The following is a 17,117-nucleotide window of genomic DNA, read 5'->3' as shown; positions in this document are numbered from 1 at the left end:
ATATGTTAAATACATGGATGACTCAAGAAAGTGAAAACACTTATTTCCATTGTGGCCATTTAAAAATCAAATGACAAAATAGAAATAATAATAATAGTGATGATAATAATAATGATGATAATGATAATAATAATAATAATAATAATAATAATAATAATAATAATAATACTGTGTATGTGATAACAAGGACTTAAACAATTTATAAATTCATTAAGACAGTAAATTACCATTAAAATATTAAGTAATTAACAGGAAATAAAAGGGCTGAGTTCTTAAAAAAACTATTAGGTCTAAGGTTCTGAAAACATTCTGGACTCACACACCATTCCAACTCATTATAGAAACTGCACAATTTACCACCCTTGAAAAGTGTCAGATACCTATTTTATAAACACTATCCAATCTACAGCCTGTTTCCTAGTGCACAGGTCAACAAAAAAGATGATTATGAACGCGGTAACAATAACAATGTTTAAAATGACAGAATCTAGCTGATACCCTGTCTAATTTAACAAAATGCTGCCTCTCTAAAGCATAAAATGTAATTAAAAACAGATTATAATTTGCTCACAGAAATATTCCACACTTGAAGAGGAGTCACAAAAGTTCTCGATCTTGTCACTGTCCATGCTGAGGTCTATCTGTTCCTGTTGTCACTCTAACAGACAAAGATGGGACTCTACACGCTGTGATGTCACGGCATCACATGACTGCTGATGGAACACTGACAGCGCGCTTTCCAAGAAACACACTTTTGAGAAGCTGTACAAACTTTATTTCTCAGTGATAATGATTAAAACAGCTTTCAACTTACTATACTGTATGTATATTTTTGATATTTATATCAGTTTTACCTAAATTTTTAAGTGTCATATCCACTTTAATACCCTTCACTTTAATAAAATTATGTACTATATGGTTAAAGAATTAATGCTTAAAGCAATAACAGAAAAGTGTTGAAAATGAAGGGGGGAACTAAACAAACAATCAAACAAAAACAAGAGAAAATAATGTTGCATGCTTGTGGTCTTTACAAGTGTTAATTTGTTCATTATGTTGCTTAACATTATTATAATAACTAGCTAATAACACGTAGCTATGTCAATCTGACGTTATTGTAAAAGTATATTATGTAAAATCAACCAGGGTATAATTATGGGAAATATGGGCTAAAACCACAGAAGGCCAAAGTATAGAATAAAAATCTTGCAGGCCCAGTTTTTAAGAGTACGTATTATATGATTGCAGTATAAGTATGTAGTTATTTATTTCTCTATTCTGTATTCTTATGTGTCTGATGAATGTGCCTGGGATGATTTTACAATTCTTAAGCTAAATTCTACATTTAACCTGTTGGAGTATAAGTGACAGCAACACATATGTTTTTTTTTTACATACTTCCATTCCACACTATAAGATACAAACTTATGTGTGTGTGTGTGTGTGCTTGCACACACTTGATACTCGCCTGTCATGTCTTTAAAGTGTCATAGAGATTTAATAGATGGTTCTGGAGGAATCTCACATTATTGGTAAAGCAACGAGGTGCAGAGAGGGCAGCAAATATGCAGAAATGCACCCACACAGATACATCACTTGATCGGTTGAGACTTCACCAGGTGTGAGCTCAGCAGGGGAGCGGGGGGCATAAAGGGGAGGTGGAATTTTTGGCAGCAACTTCAGAGAAGAGAGGACACCTCTGGATCAGGTCGATTAGAGCTTACGTTCCCGTGTCCAGGTTTACGGTGACTTTGCCCTGGAACATAACCTCCCTGTTAGACAGAGGGGTGAGGCAGGTGGTGTTTTTTTTTTTTTTTTGCCTTTTCTCTTAGGTCCAGATCATTAGCCGATTGGATGAAAAATCGTTTCTTTCCAGTGAAGTGGGTTTAAATGATCTATACACAATAATTTTGTTAAAACTATACAAAAGTACATTTCACAGAGTTCAATTAAAAAAGTCTAAACAGTAGTGAGATATAAACCAGAGGAAAGAAATAACGTTTCTAATTTTTTTTCAATGAGAAGTAGGGCCCCACGCAATCTGTCTGAAACAATCACTGCTCAGCTTTCACATCCTAGCAGCGTGTAAACAACATGGTGAGTGACGGTGTCGCAGACTGAATAGTCCCCCCTAAAAATCCGCCCTGCCTCCATCACGCATGAGTCATTTCGGAGCTTGGCAGCTCGTCTGAGACATAGTGTCTTCACCCAAAGCGATTAAATGGATTAATGGGATTATTGACCATCAGATGAGAAGGTAAAACTTCTTAAATCATTCTAAAGTCAGTTTTAAGCAGAAACGATGTTATGGTTAGGGGTCCAGACGGAACCGGACAGTTTCAGGCAATGGATCCAAATGTAGGGAGCTGGACACGGGAAGGAGTAAAAAAGTAAGTAAGTCCCTTCGGCTGCTCCCTTATTTGCACTCGGGGTCGCCAGAGCAGAGCCAAGGTGAATGTGCTGTTGAATTTGCATAAGTTTTACGTCAAATGCCCTTTCTGACGCAACTCCACATTACATGGAGAAATGTGGCAGGGGTGGGATTCACGGAACAGCATTTAAAAAGCAGAACAAAATGAATTAGAAGATTAAAAACACAATAAAAGAATAAAAACATAAATAAGTACTGTAAAAAGAATAAAAGAAGACACGCAGTAACATAAAATACTATAGTGATAAAACATGGGGAAAAAAAATGTGTCTTCAGTTTAGATTTAAAAGTCTCCACAGAGTCTGATTGATGGATCTGTGCTGGCAGATCATTCCACAGAGCTGCAATATATTCCCAAGGGGTGCTACACAAAGGGAAAAAAGCAGGGGGCCTAAAAGTCTTTTGAGGTGATTGAGTTGTGTTGGTGAGCTCAATCTAATCATTATTGTGATCATCACAATTAATTTAAATTCCCTTTGGAAGATCGTTTAGTAAGGAGTAATGGAAGCTGACAGGGCAGCAACGGATGGACAACGTGCGTGGAGACAACTTCTTTTAAATTATGTGCTCTACATCTGCCCTATAGACAAGAAAAGCATGGAAAGCTTGCTGATGATTATTTTTGCTTTGGGTGTCTGCTATAACAGCAGAATAGGAAAACAGGAATTTAAAAATTAATGTGAATTGCAATAATATTTATAATATACTTTTTTGAGGGTATTCTTCTATCAACATGTAAAAAGTTGATATTTAAAAAAAATAAGTTATAAGTGCTAAGCTACAGTCAACACAAGTCGAATATGTCTAAAAACGTGCATGAAAAAAGATTCTAGATGAAATCCAGATTAATCAGATTATCAAGAATATGTAAATGGATCAACAAAATTCTCGTGTTTAAGTCAAACATATACATGCAATTGTTATATTATTAGTTATAATTAATTATATCATGGCCAACACATGTGAGGCTGTGTTGAATCCCAACAACACAGGAAGCCAGTCTGTCTCTGCTGATGCTCTAAACACAAGTAGCAGAGGTAAGGAAACTGAAAGGCACGTCGATAATACACAATGTGTATGAATTGGCATGTCTAATGTAATATATAATATATACAGTGAGGCAAATAAGTATTTGATCCACTGTTGATTTTGCAGGTTTTCCCACCTACAAAGAATGGCGAGGTCTGTAATTTCTATAGTACGTACACTTCAACTGTGAGAGACAGAAGCTTAAAAAAAAAAAAAAAAAAATCACATTGTAGGTGGGAAAACTTGCAAAATCAACAGTGGATCAAATACTTATTTGCCTCACTGTATAATATAATATAATATAACACTGACACTGTGCATGCATGCCATTTTCACTGATTTCATGCTCAAACGTTTCCAAGTTCCATTTCAGATTTCTTTCGTTTGTGCAGCTAAAATGTATTGAACTTTTCAAATTTGACATGTTCGTATTTTAATGTACAACCAGTGTTATTTTCAAATAGATCGAATCAGCTGGAACGGGAATTTGTTTCTGGGAGGTTTCTCGCATTGATCCGATCACCTACATGTAACCCCATGAGGCTGTGGGACTGACACTCTCACACTTGTCATAGCCCTGGTAAAGGCAAATGGGAGGTGGAGTTGAGTATGTTCCAGGCGTCCGAACAGCTCGCATCAAGAGATGTGTTTTAGCACCTGATTACCACGATGGGAGGTCCTGAAGAAAAAAAAAATCATCAGCTGCAACATTTTTGTTCTTGCATGTTTGACATATTTTGTTATGTTTGTTATTGGTAGTATGGCCAAAGCAGATGGCCACCCCACTGAATCTGGTCTGCTTGAGGTTTCTTCTTGTAATGAAAAACCACCCAAGGGAGGTTTTCCTAACCACTGCTGCCAATGTGCTTGTTCAGGGGGTGAGTAAGGTTAGAGCTTACTGTTGTGAAGCATCTTGGAATGACTTATGTTGTGATTTGGTGCTGTACAAATAAATTGAACTCAGTATAGACTGGCATCCTGTCCAGGGTGTACCCTGCCTCACGCCCTGTGACTGCTGGGATAGGCTCCAGCCCCCTGTGACCATTGACTGCAGTAAGGGGACATAGAAAATGAATGAACGATTAGAATGATCAATGTGCTTTGGAAAAGTAAATGTAAAGTGCAGTGAGTCGGAAGGTGCTGTGGACCATGTGACTCTTTAGTAGCTTTAGTTCTGGTTTATTCTTTAAATGTATATCTGATTTCAGTCTTGTTTTGTATGTGTTATTGAGGTTTATTGCTAAATGTCCAACTTTGGTTTTATTGTAATGACTTGTCAGTTTCACCCTACTTCCTGTTTTACTTTGACAGTCTTCTCTGTTCTTGTTTGGTTTGCTTTCTTTCTGTTTGCGCTCACACCTGAACTCATTCAGCCATCGGTGCACCTGCAGTCAACCGTAATCACCTCCCAGTCTATTTAAACTCTGCCCTGCAGCTTCCTGGTTGCTTGTTCTTTTGATGATTTTGTTCTTGTGTTTTCTGTGTGTTTATGTTTTCCATGTCAACTGTCCTGCTTTAGACCTGTATTTTCTTTTGTGACTTTTGACCCTGCAGTTTGATTTTAGGACTTTGTGCTTGGAACAGTGAGCACCTGTATATGATCTTTAACAAAAATGGGCTTTGATTAAAGAACACAGTTTGAACATATTCTACTGGTTTTCTGCATTTGGGGCAGAAGTTTAAAACTCCGGCTTCACAAAGTAAAAGGCCTCTCATGTTGCTACCACCTGTAGTAATAATAATAATACATTTTATTTGTAATGCACTTTACATTTCATAGAATCTCAAAGTGCAAAGTGCTGTGCACCTAAAATAGGTGATCTCAATAATTAGCTCAACAACCTGCCTGAAGAGCTGAATTAATTACAATCAGGTGGTTTATTAGGAAGATGGAACAAATACAGTTGTATGTTAAACAAATAATGAACGTTTGAGTTCAATGGTACGAATATTTCATGAGGTGAAAGCTGGAACATACCATTCAACAAGCCTCAGCGAATGGTTTGTTCCAGCTTTCACCTCATGAAATATTCGTTCCATTGAAACAATGTAAAAACATTCATTATTTGTTTTGTATAACGGCTAAAATAGATCCTTGTCATTTGATATTTTATTAATTTATAAACAGAAAAGGGACTTACATTGTCATGTTCCACTGTAATGTGCAGTCCAGTGACGCTGTGCACTGACATTGGACTTCCATTAAAAAAGAGACTGTGTAGTTCCTCAGTCAAGCCAAAAATCACATCAGCGTTTCATGTGAACAGGTCTTCATGCATCCAGACGGCTTACAGCGGAGTAGATTTTGTGTGTGTGTGTTTCACGAATCAGCAGTGTCAGTTAGCTCAATCAAATTATTGTGTCGCTGTTCCCCACGTGCGCACACGCAACCGGCTTGGTCGACTGTACGTCCTTAGTGCAGCGAAAAAAAAATTACATCAGAAATGAGTCAAGCTTTTCATTCTTTCTTCCTGCTAACAGCCTGCAGACAGCACAGTGGATTTGTTGTGTGTGTCTTACAAGAATTAGCAGCGTCAGTTAGCTCAGTCAAATTATGTCAAGGGAGAGTCGTTGTCCCCCGCGCGCACACACACACACGCGCGCGTGCAACCTGGTCTGTGCTCGTGTGTGTATGTACTACCAAAAAGCTAACCCTTTTCTTTCTTTCTTTCTGCTAACAGCCTCCAGACAGCACAGTGGATTTGCTTTGTGTGTGTCTGTGGGCGCGTGTGCACGAGGACGTGGGTGTGTGTGCGTGCAGAGTGCAATGATACCAAACATATGGAACCAATTTTGCACTCTACATGGAACCAAGCTGCACTCTAAATGCAATGCAACACAAATGGGATGAATTAATCCATGTCATGTGACATAAAAAGCACCAATCAAATGACAAGGATCCACTCAGCTGTTATATAAGAAAGTTTGGGCACCCCTGATGATTTCCATGATTTTCCTTTTTATAAATCATTGGTTGTTTGGATCAGCAATTTCAGTTAAATATATCATATAGCAGACAAACATAGTAATATTTGAGAAGTAACAGCCTCTAAATGCTTCCTATAGCTTCCGATGATTGTCTGTCTGGATTCTGGTTGAAGGTATTTTGGTCCATTCTTCTTTATAAAACATCTCAGGTTTGTTGGTTTCTGAGCATGAACAGCCCACTTAAAATCACACCACAGATTTTCAATAATACTCAGGTCTGGGGCTGAGATGGCCATTCCAGAACGCTGTACTTGTTCCTCTGCATGAATGTCTTAGTAGATTTTGAGCAGTATTTAGGGTCGTTGTCTTGTTGAAAGATCCAGCCCCAGCACAACATCAACTTTGTCACTGATTCATGAACACTGTTTTCAAGAATCTGCTGATATTGACTGGAATCCATGTGACCCTCAACTTTAACAAGAGTCCCAGTACCTGCACTGGCCACACAGCCCCACAGCATGATGGAACCACCTCCAAATTTTACTGTTGGTAGCAAACATTTTTCTTGGAATGCTGTGCTGTTTTTTTTATTTTGTTTTGTTTTGTTTAGCCATGTGTACCGCTCCTTGTTATGTCCAAATAACTCGGCTTTAGTTTCATCAGTCCACAGCACCTTATTCCAAAATGAAGCTGGCTTGTCCAAATGTGCTTTAGCATACCTCAAGTGTCTCTGTTTGTGGCGTGTAAGCAGAAAAGGCTTCCTCTACATTACAGCATCTCTTTGTGCAAAGTGTGCTGTATAGTTGAATGATGTACAGAGACACTATCTGCAGCAAGATCATGCTGTAGGTCTTTGGAGCAGGTCTGTGGGTTGACTATGACTGTTTTCACCATCCTTTGCTTCAGCTTATCTGAGATTTTTCTTGGCCTGCCACTTCGGGCCTTAACTCGTACTGTGCCTGCAGTATTCCATTTTCTCACTATGTTCCTCAAAGTGGAAACTGACAGCTGAGATCTCTGAGATAGCTTTTTGTATCCTTCCCCTAAACCATGATGTTGAACAATCTTTGTTTTCGGGTCATTTCAGAGGTTTTTTTTAGAGGCTCCCATGTTGCCACTCATTAGAAGAGATGCAAAGAGGGGAAACATTTGCAAATGGCCACCTTAAATACCCTTTGTCATGATTGGATTCACCTGTGTAAGGAAGTCAAGGGTCAATGAGCTTACCAAACCAATTTTGTGTTCCAAAATTCCAATTCTGTGTGCTAAATGTATTCAAATTAATAAAATGACAAGGGTGCCCAAATTTATGCACCTGCTCAATTTTGTTTAAATAATTATTATTGCACACTTTCTGTAAATACTAGAAACTTCATTTCACTTCTCAAATATCAGTGTGTCCGTCTGCTATGATATATTTAACTGAAATTTTGGATCCAGATAACCAATGATTTATAAAGGAAAATCATGAAAATTATCAGGGGTGCCCAAACATTTGCGTACAACTGTATGTAGCTGGACTTTAATTTTCTGAAGCTGGAGTTCTCCACCTCCTGATTTGAGGTCACATAGCAGAATGAACCAGCCCATAAAGAGTGACCTCGCAGAGAACATTCATGCTCCCTGCCTTGTCAGTTTCATCCCATTTCCTGTTTTACTTTGACACAGTCTTCTCTGTTCTTGTTTGGTTTGTTTTCTTCCTGTTACACTTATACCTGAACTCATTCAGCCATCAGTCCACCTGCAGTCAATTATAATCAACTCCCAGTTGATTTAAACTTTTTATTTATACTCTACACTTTTCATGTTGCTGGCTTGTTAATGTTTAAACATGTCTTTGAATGTATCCTGCTGGTTTTCTGCATTTGGGGTCACAAAAGAACCCATCTGTAATAGATGGACAGACGGAGCCAAGTATTTCCAGGTTGGTAAAAATATATATGATGTTGTACGACTTCAGATTAATTAATGATAGTCATTCCAGTTATTATTAATGAGTCATTAATAATAATAATAATAAACTAAACATTGCTTATGTGGACCTGTCTGCCACCTGCTGAACACTGCCATCTGTTGGACATATCTGGGATTGTTGCATGGAATAGTCATCACATGCATGATAAAGATTAAGTAGGTGTAGTTGAAGTTACATGCAGCTTGAAATGAGCTTATTTATCAGTTTGTCATTTCCAAAGCCTAGATCTGGTGGCCATCAAGGCTATTGCTGCTTGTTGATGTCCATCCGTGCATTCGTCCAGCCGTCCATGCATCCATCTTAGACTGTTACTATTAATATAGTGCATCTGGAAAGTATTGACAGCGCTTAACTTTTTCCACATTTTGATATGTTACAGCCTTATTCCAAAATGGAGTAAATCATTTTTTTTTCCCTCGTCTGCTCACAATACCCCATAATGACAATATGCAAAAGGTTGTTGTTGTTGCTGGTTGTTTGTTTGTTTTTTGTTTTTTTTTTAATCGCATTCACACCCTTTGCTCAATACCTTGTTGATGCACCTTTGGCAGCAATTACAGCTTCAAGTCTTCTTGAATATGGTGTCACAAGCTTGTTGCACCTATATTTGGGCAGTTTTGCCCATTCCTCTTTGCAGCACCTCTCAAGCTCTGTCAGGTTGGATGGGGAGCATTGGTGCACAGGCATTTTTAGATATCTCCAGAGATGTTCACTCAGATTCAGGTCTGGGTTCTGGCTGGGCCACTCAAGGACATTCAGAGTTGTCCTGAAGCCACTCTTCTGATTTCTTGGCTGTGTGCTGAGGGTCTTTGTCCTGCTGAAAGAAGAACAGTCGCGCTGTGGAACAGGTTTTCATACAGAATGTCTCTGTACATTGCTACATTTATCTTTCTCTCAATCCTGACTAGTCTCCTGGTTCCTGACGCTGAAAAACATCCCCATAGCATGATGCTGCCACCACCATGTTTCAATGTAGGGATGGTACATGGTTTCCTCCAAACATGATTCCTGGCATTGAAACCAAGGAGTTCAAAATTTGTTTCATCAGACCAGAGAATTTTGTTTCTCATGGTCTGAGAGTCCTTCAAGTGCCTTTTGGCAAACTTCAGGCAGGCTGACATGTGGAGGAGTGGCCTCTGTCTGGCCACTCTGCCATACAGGCCTGATTAGTGGATTGCTGCAGAGAAAGGTTCTCCTCTCCAGAGGAATGCTGGAGCTCTGACAGAGTGACCTTTGGGTTCTTGGTCATCTCCCTGGCTCCCTTCTCCCCCAGTCACTCAGTTTAAATGGGCGGCCAGCTCTAGGAAGAGTCCTGGTGGATCTGAACTTCTTCCATTTACAGATGGAGGCCTCTGTGCTCACTGGGACCTTCAAAGCAGCAGAAATATTTCTGTCCCCTTCACCAAATTTGTGCCTCAAGACAATCCTGTCTCTGAGGTCTATAGGCAGTTTCTTTGACTTCATGCTTGGTTTGTGCTCCGACATGCATTCAGTTGTAGAAACATCTCAAGGACGATCAGTGGAAACAGGATGCACCTGAGTTCAATTTTGAGCTTCATGGCAAAGGCTGTGAATACTTGTGTACATATGATTTCTTAGTTTTTTTTTATTTTTAATAAATTTGCAAAAATCTCAAACTTTTTTCACATTGTCATTATGGGACACTGTGTGTAGAATTTTGAGGGGGAAATGAATTTCATCCATTTTGGACTCAGTCTGTAACATAAATATGGAAAAAGTGAAGTGCTGTGAATACTTTCTGAATGAACTGTATTTATTTTAATAAAAACTGCCTGGCTATGTTGCTTTTTATGGATTCTTTCTTACATTGGCCCTGTCTCCATTCATTTGTCTATAGAGACTTATCCAAAAATTTGAAAATGGACAAAGAAATCAAACACTACTTGGGTGGCCATTCGCTGCTTCGTAGTTGTGAATTTCGCACCATCTTGTGGTCCGTGACTCACGCGAGAGGTCGCTGGTTGGTTACAGCAGAGTTCCGGTTCACGGCACAATGTAAACAAATCTCGTGAAGTATGAACAACATCGGGGCACGGCTGAGGTCCATCACAGGTGCTACACCCCTCTGGATAACCCTCTCAACTTGGGAAAACGTGTCATCATAATCGCCCGTGAACTCGCTGGATCAATGCCATCCACAAGCTCGCTAGCTATTGTTTACATGTTCTGTGAAGCGCTGGAACTCTGCTGGTGCTGCGGTGCATTCTGGGAAGCGCAGGGGCCTGCCTGGGGGATTATGGGGAACAAAGTAATGAATATAGTGAGAATGGTGTCCACATGGCACAGCATTCCTCCATCAGAGGATTGGGAAAAATAGAGCCGTGCAATCAACAAAGTGTGTCTTTCATATGCACAAATACCAAACTGTCAGTCACACAGCGGGACCACCAGTCCATGGACTCCATCGCCTTTTGGAACATGTGTTCAAAATGTGAAACATCTTTCTCTCATTCAGTCCAATGATTGGAAATGCTGTTAGAGCAGATGATAAATCATATTTAACTGACTTTGTTTTAATCCTGCTATGGGTTTTTCTGTTTTTTGTTTTTTTTTTACCCTGTCTGCATAAATAGTGATGGTAAATGCCAAACTGGCAGAACAATTTCTATACATACAGTGGGGAAAATAAGTATTTGGCCCCCTGTCGGTTTTACAGGTTTTCCCACCTACAAGGAATGGATAGGTCTGTAATTTTTATCGTAGGTACACTTCAACTGTGAGAGACAGAATCTAAAAAAAAAAGCCAGAAGATCACATTGTATGATTTTTAAATAATTAATTTCCATTTTATTGCATAAAATAAGTATTTGACCCCCTAGAAAAACAGAGCTTAACAACTGGTACAGAAACATTTGTCTGCCATTACAGAGGTCAGACGTTTCCTGTAGTTCTTGACCAAGTTTTCACACACTGCAACAGGGATTTTGTTCCACTCCTCCATACAGATCTTCTCCAAATCTTTCAGGTTTGGAGTTTCAGCTCCCTCCAAAGATTTTCCATTGAGTTCAGGTCTGGAGCCTGATTCCAAAAATGTTGAAATTAATTTTTTCCTGATAATTCTACACACAAATCCCCATAATGACAAAGTGAAAAGTTTATATTTTTGTAAATGTATTAAAACTAAAACTAAGAAATCAAGTATACATAAGTATTCACAGCCTTTGCCATGAAACTCAAAATTGTGCTCAGGTGCATCTTGTTTCCACTGATTATCCTTGAGATGTTTCTCCAGCTTAACTGGAGTCTACCTGGGGTAAATTCAGTTGATTGGACATGATTTGGAAAGGCACACACCTGGTTACGTATAAGGTCCCACACTTGACGGTGCATGTCAGAGCACAAACCAAACATAAAGTCAAAGGAATTGTTTGTAGACCTCAGAGACAGGATTGTCTCTAAGCACAAATGTAGGGAAGGGTACAGAAACATTTCTGCTGTTTTGAAAGTCCCAATGAGCAAACGGCCTCCATCATCTGTAAATGGAAGACGTTTGAATCCGTCAGGATTCTTCCTAGAGCTGGCTGCCCCCGTCTAAACCGAGCAATCAGGGAAGAAAGGCCTTAATTAGGGAGGTGACCAGGAACCTGATCACCTCAGAACCTGGTCACTCTCAGAACTCCAGCATTCCTCTGTGGATGGAAGAGAACCTTCCAAAAAGACAACCATCTCTGGAGCAATCCACGAATCAGGCCTGCATGGCCAGATGGAAGGCACTCCTTTGTTAAAGGCACATGGCATCCCGCCTGGAGTTTGCCCTGAAGGACTCTTAGACCATGAGAAAGAAAATTCTCTGGTTTGATGAGACAAAGATTGAACTCTTTGGTGTCAATGCCAGGAGTCATGTTTGGGGGTTAGGGTTAGGGTAGGCTTTTTTTGCAGTTGCACACTTGGGGGGTGTTTGTCAGGAAAATGATAATTTCTCTACATTGATTACAGACCTGCAGCGGGTCTGTAATAAACTTTTCTGCAGCACGTCTTTACTTTGAACCTTGAACCAATTGAAGCAATGATTCGCAGATCGAAGCAGTGCTTCAATCTATGATTCGTGGAGTCATTGTTTTATTTCGCTTTATCCTAATTTTTCCCCGCTAAAACCCTGAAGAGCATATGTCTGTGAGTAATATTTAATATTTTTATGTTAAACCTACCTGTTATGGTCTTCTGAAAACAGTTGATAGATGTATTTTATAACTTAAAAACGGCACAGATGCTAACGCGTTAGCATGTCTATAGCGTTTTCAATGTTAAGGTTAGCATTAAGCTGTTCGCATCAACACGTTTGTGTTGATTTGTTTTCTGTATAATTAATGGCTCAGCATTCGTTGTTGTAAAAGAGTCAAATTGTAATTTTTTGAATTTATTTTTATTCATATATTATAGCAACAACAATAATAGTCAATAATAATAGACTAATAATGTTACAATACAATTTTAGAGAAAGAGACAAAAAGAACCTAATGAAACAAAACACAACAGAAAAGATAAAAGAAAATAAATAAATATAGAAATAACTGTTTCCTGTGAACACCTAGTGAGTAGCCTACTCTCGTTTAGGTTTTGAAACCTTGTTTCTGAAGTGTTTTTGTGTGATGTGCACAATTTTCAGTATTTTGACTAATACTACCAGTCATTTACAAGCCTAGATAAACTTTTATTTTAAAAAATCAGTCCGTTTTTTGATTATTAACATTTACTTGTACTTTTACTTTCAATACTTGAGTACATTTAGTTGTACATTACTTGTCATACTTAAGTACAATAAATACTAGACACTTTAAGACTTTTACTTGAGTAGCATTTCAATCAGTGACTTGAACTTCTACCAAAGTCATTTTTTAACGGGTATCTGTACTTTTACTTGAGTGTGATTTTCCGGTACTTTATACAGCACTGAACAAAACAGCTTCAACCCTTGGATATCAGTGTGAGCAGAGTGTTTAAGTTGACGCTAAGAGTTGCGTGGGAGCACTGGATGAGCGACGGCGGAGGATTAGTGTCTGCACTTGGAAGGAGCTGGCGTCGACACCATGGGGAGGTCATGAGCTGCGCAGGTAGGTGCTGCACAAACATCGGCAGCTGACACCTGGTGTGTACTATGGTCCACAGCGGGTAATGTGTCAGAAAAAAACGGTTCAGCGATGGTGCGGGTTATGGTTCGGCTCGCAATGTGGTCTGCAAAATACAAACATATCTGTAGGTAAAATGCAGCTCACGAGAGGGCACTCAAGGCTTGTGTGACTGTTCCTGCGACTTCTGACTTCCATAGAAAAATAACAATTTCAACATTACTGATAACTTAACAAGTCTTCGGATGGATCGACAAAGCATGGGCTTCAGTGACAACCAAAACCATCGTGTCGGGATTCAGAAAGGCTGGACTAACTGGAACTGAGGAAAGTGACATAGAAGAGGACGCGGCACTTTGTCTTCCTCCGGAGTTGGCGCAGTTGTTTCAAAGTGACACAGAGGATGAAGAATTCAATGGTTTCAATGATTTGGAGTGAAACTGAGGGTTAAGTGAACTTGTTCACATGTTATTTTGATGTTCCTGTTGCGCTCTTGGCGTAATGCACGTTTTCACGTTTCACATTTTCGGCACCCTGAGTGACATGGTTGTTGTGAGTAATGACATCTGTTGCAGAACCACATTCATTCTGTCGAATAAATCTTCTCAACTCAAGGTGGCGCCATTTCTTCCTTTTGCCGTCACAATATTAGCATCTGAACTTTTCATGTTAACATACCTGTATGTCCATGCGATTTATAGTCCAGTGCGACTTATTTATGGTTTATTTTTCTTTATAATGGATATAGTGGCTGGTGCGACTTATACTCTGGTGCAACTTATAGTCTGGAAAATACGGTATTCATTAGATGAAAATCCTGCTTATAATTGAATTGAGTTAATCCAATGAGTCAATTTTTTTTTTTTTTTTTTTTTTTAGTGTCGGGGTGCAGTCAGAGGTGTCGAGGGGGAAGAGCAGTAGGCTCAGCATGCAGCCTTGAGGGGAGCAGGTGCTGAGTGTGAGAACTGTGGATATGTGGAGGAAAATCCTTACTCTCTAACCTTGGTGACATGAAATATGGGGTTCCCCAGGGTTCCGTCTTAGGCTCCCTGCTTTTCTCCCTTTTTATATAGCACCTCTTTGGTGCATATTGCGGCGTTTTGGGATTACCTTTAATTGCTATGTTGATGATACTCAGATGTACATGCCAATAACTGCTGGTAATCTCATACACATAAAAACCTTAGAGGATTGCATTGCATCATTGAAAGCGGGATGTCCAGCAATTTCTTACTTTTAAACTCTGATAAGACCGAAATGATGGTCCTTGGTCCAGCGAGATATCAGCATCAGTTTGACCAGCTTAACCTAGGCTCATGTTTCATCATACATCACACTGACAAAGTGAGGAACCTTGGAGTGATTTTTCATCCCACGTTGTCTTTGACCTACACATTAGAGATATCACAAGGACTGCTTTCACACTATATTTCACACGACATAAGGACCTGTGAAATATAGCAAAGATTCATCCCGTCCTGTCTATGGCTGATGCAAAGACCCTGATTCATGCATTTCTTCCAGACTGGACTACTGCAATATTCTATTTTCTGGTTTCCCACAGTCCATTTGGTTCAAAATGCTGCTGTCAGACTCTTGACAGGAAACTGAAAGTTCAACCACATTGCATCCATTTTGGCGTCTCTTCACTGGCTTCCTGTCTCTGTGAGGTCAGATTTTAAGGTTCTGCTATTAACCTATAAAATTATTCAGTATCTCCCTACTTAGCTGCCCTACTTATACCCTACGTACCGGCGCGGGCTCTGCATTCTCAGGGTGCAGGACTATTTTATGTCCCTAGGGTGAATATAAAGTCTGTCTGTTTTGTGGAATGATCACCCTACATCAATAAAACATCAGATTCTGTAGAGACATTCAAGTCCAGACTTAAGATTGATTCTCCCTCTCGTATGGCTAGCATACTGGCATAGTATGGAACTGTGCTTCCTATCCTTTAAAATCCATTTTATTAGTAATGGAACAGGTCTCAGCCTCAACTTTGTTTAATTTCTGGGTCTGTTAGTGAATCTTAGGGCTTATGATTGGCGATCACCTTAGTATTTTCTCTGCTCTCCTGTCAGTTAAATGTTGATGAATTATACCTTAAGTGACATCTTTCTCTCAATATGATAATTTCTTCATGGCACATCTTCTGGCCTGGCAGTGAGGATGTGCTAGAGCTCCGGACATCTGCCTGCATGCTCCACCACTGCTCATGGTCTTCTCGGTCGAGAATTACACCATGGCCACATCTAGACTGATGGACCTTCGAACCAATGGGCCTTAGGAATACTGAATACTCGCGATGCTGTTATCCATTAGCTGAGCAAAAATATGTGAAATGTTAACAAAATTATGCTAACAAATATCTTAAGTCAAGGAACGTCTATCCTTGTTAATAGGAAATACTAATACATTTGTTTTCCTACCTTTAGAATTGTTTAGGGATGCCATTTTTGTTATGGGATTCAGATCATTTATTTCCTTTTTTTAGCCTGCTGCAGGAACTAAAGAAATCCGTGTAAGTCATGTTTGTGCTTCTCTCATCTCACTGCAGGCATGCAGGTATTTGGATTATGAATAACAGATTGTTGCCACAAAGTACCACCTTGGTCGATAAGACTGAGGTGACAACAGAAAGGGCGGACCGTGACCAGGATGATAAGTCCCAAACAAAAGGTTTGGTTAAGATGGAGGAGATTAAAAAAAAATGTTTTATTTTACATGTGTACATGGGTAGAATTGTGTTAACATTTTGATGGATGGCTATGATCTTTATGTGACTTGCAAATTATCCAAATGCCTTCATCCTGTCAATTTTACCATGAAAGATAAACTAGCTTGCTGATTTAAAGATGGATGCATTCCCATAGCCGGGGACTTGGCGTTGATTGTGACCTGCAGAGCAGTAACACCTGCATCCATGTTGTTTAACTATGCTCCACTGGCTGATTGTCAACATGAGCACCAAGACCGCTGAGCTCTACCTTCAAAAAAATGACCAACAAACCTATGGGGGAAAACACAGAAGGAGACAGTCCCAGTTCAACAAGTAAATGCAAGTAAGATAAAAAGAGGTGAAGGTTTGTCAACTTCATCATCTCCCAGATTACCACATAATTTATATAACTATGGCAGTCTGACATTTGACAAAAAGTGATGATGACCTTCATAAAAATAATTGACGTCTGACTGATTTTGCCAGGGCAGTTCTGGAATACACCTAAGTGTGTGTGCCACATTTGGTCCAAATCCAAGACATTGTTTCTCCCAACTCATCACATTTTTTTGTGCTTGGTTAGTGAGCCTTGCCATCACCCCATTGCATCCTTAGCGCCCCTTCATACATAACACGAAAGACGCAGAAACCAGGAAAAAAAACTGCGAACCAAACACCAAATTGGGAACCACGAAACATACCACCTGCTGTCATGAGTGCGTGCACGACACACCAGTGACTGTGTTGTGCAAATGCACAAACACAGTGTGAGCAGCTGGAACGTGTTGCACCATATCGCGCCTCTGCTGTGGGGGAAAAAATTTTAAACACCGCATTTTATTGAATCCCTCTTATCGAGTGGACAATACAAGTATGAACCATCTGTTCCTCTGTAGATGACCCATGGTCATAGATGTACAGTCATGACAAGAATGAAGCAGTGTGCTC

At 39.6% G+C, this 17,117-nt stretch overlaps 2 long non-coding RNA genes across 2 annotated transcripts in view; one reads left to right on the top strand and one right to left on the bottom strand.

Moving 5' to 3' along the window:
- Window positions 1-14,242, bottom strand: part of LOC117509830 — a 26,236-nt gene extending 11,994 nt beyond the window's left edge. Inside the window, exons 1-2 of the long non-coding RNA XR_004560550.1 lie at window positions 14,032-14,242; window positions 6,881-6,885 (exon numbers count right to left, since the gene is read on the bottom strand). This is a non-coding gene — a long non-coding RNA (uncharacterized LOC117509830). The remainder of the gene's footprint in view (window positions 1-6,880; window positions 6,886-14,031) is intronic.
- Window positions 4,232-17,117, top strand: LOC117509829. Its single transcript, XR_004560549.1, has 3 exons — window positions 4,232-4,423; window positions 15,886-15,889; window positions 17,108-17,117. It is a non-coding gene; the product is annotated as an uncharacterized LOC117509829 (long non-coding RNA).

The sequence above is a fragment of the Thalassophryne amazonica genome, chromosome 5, assembly GCF_902500255.1.
Source record: "Thalassophryne amazonica chromosome 5, fThaAma1.1, whole genome shotgun sequence".
NCBI lineage: Eukaryota > Metazoa > Chordata > Actinopteri > Batrachoidiformes > Batrachoididae > Thalassophryne > Thalassophryne amazonica.
This window is presented reverse-complemented; position numbering and strand designations above follow the sequence as displayed.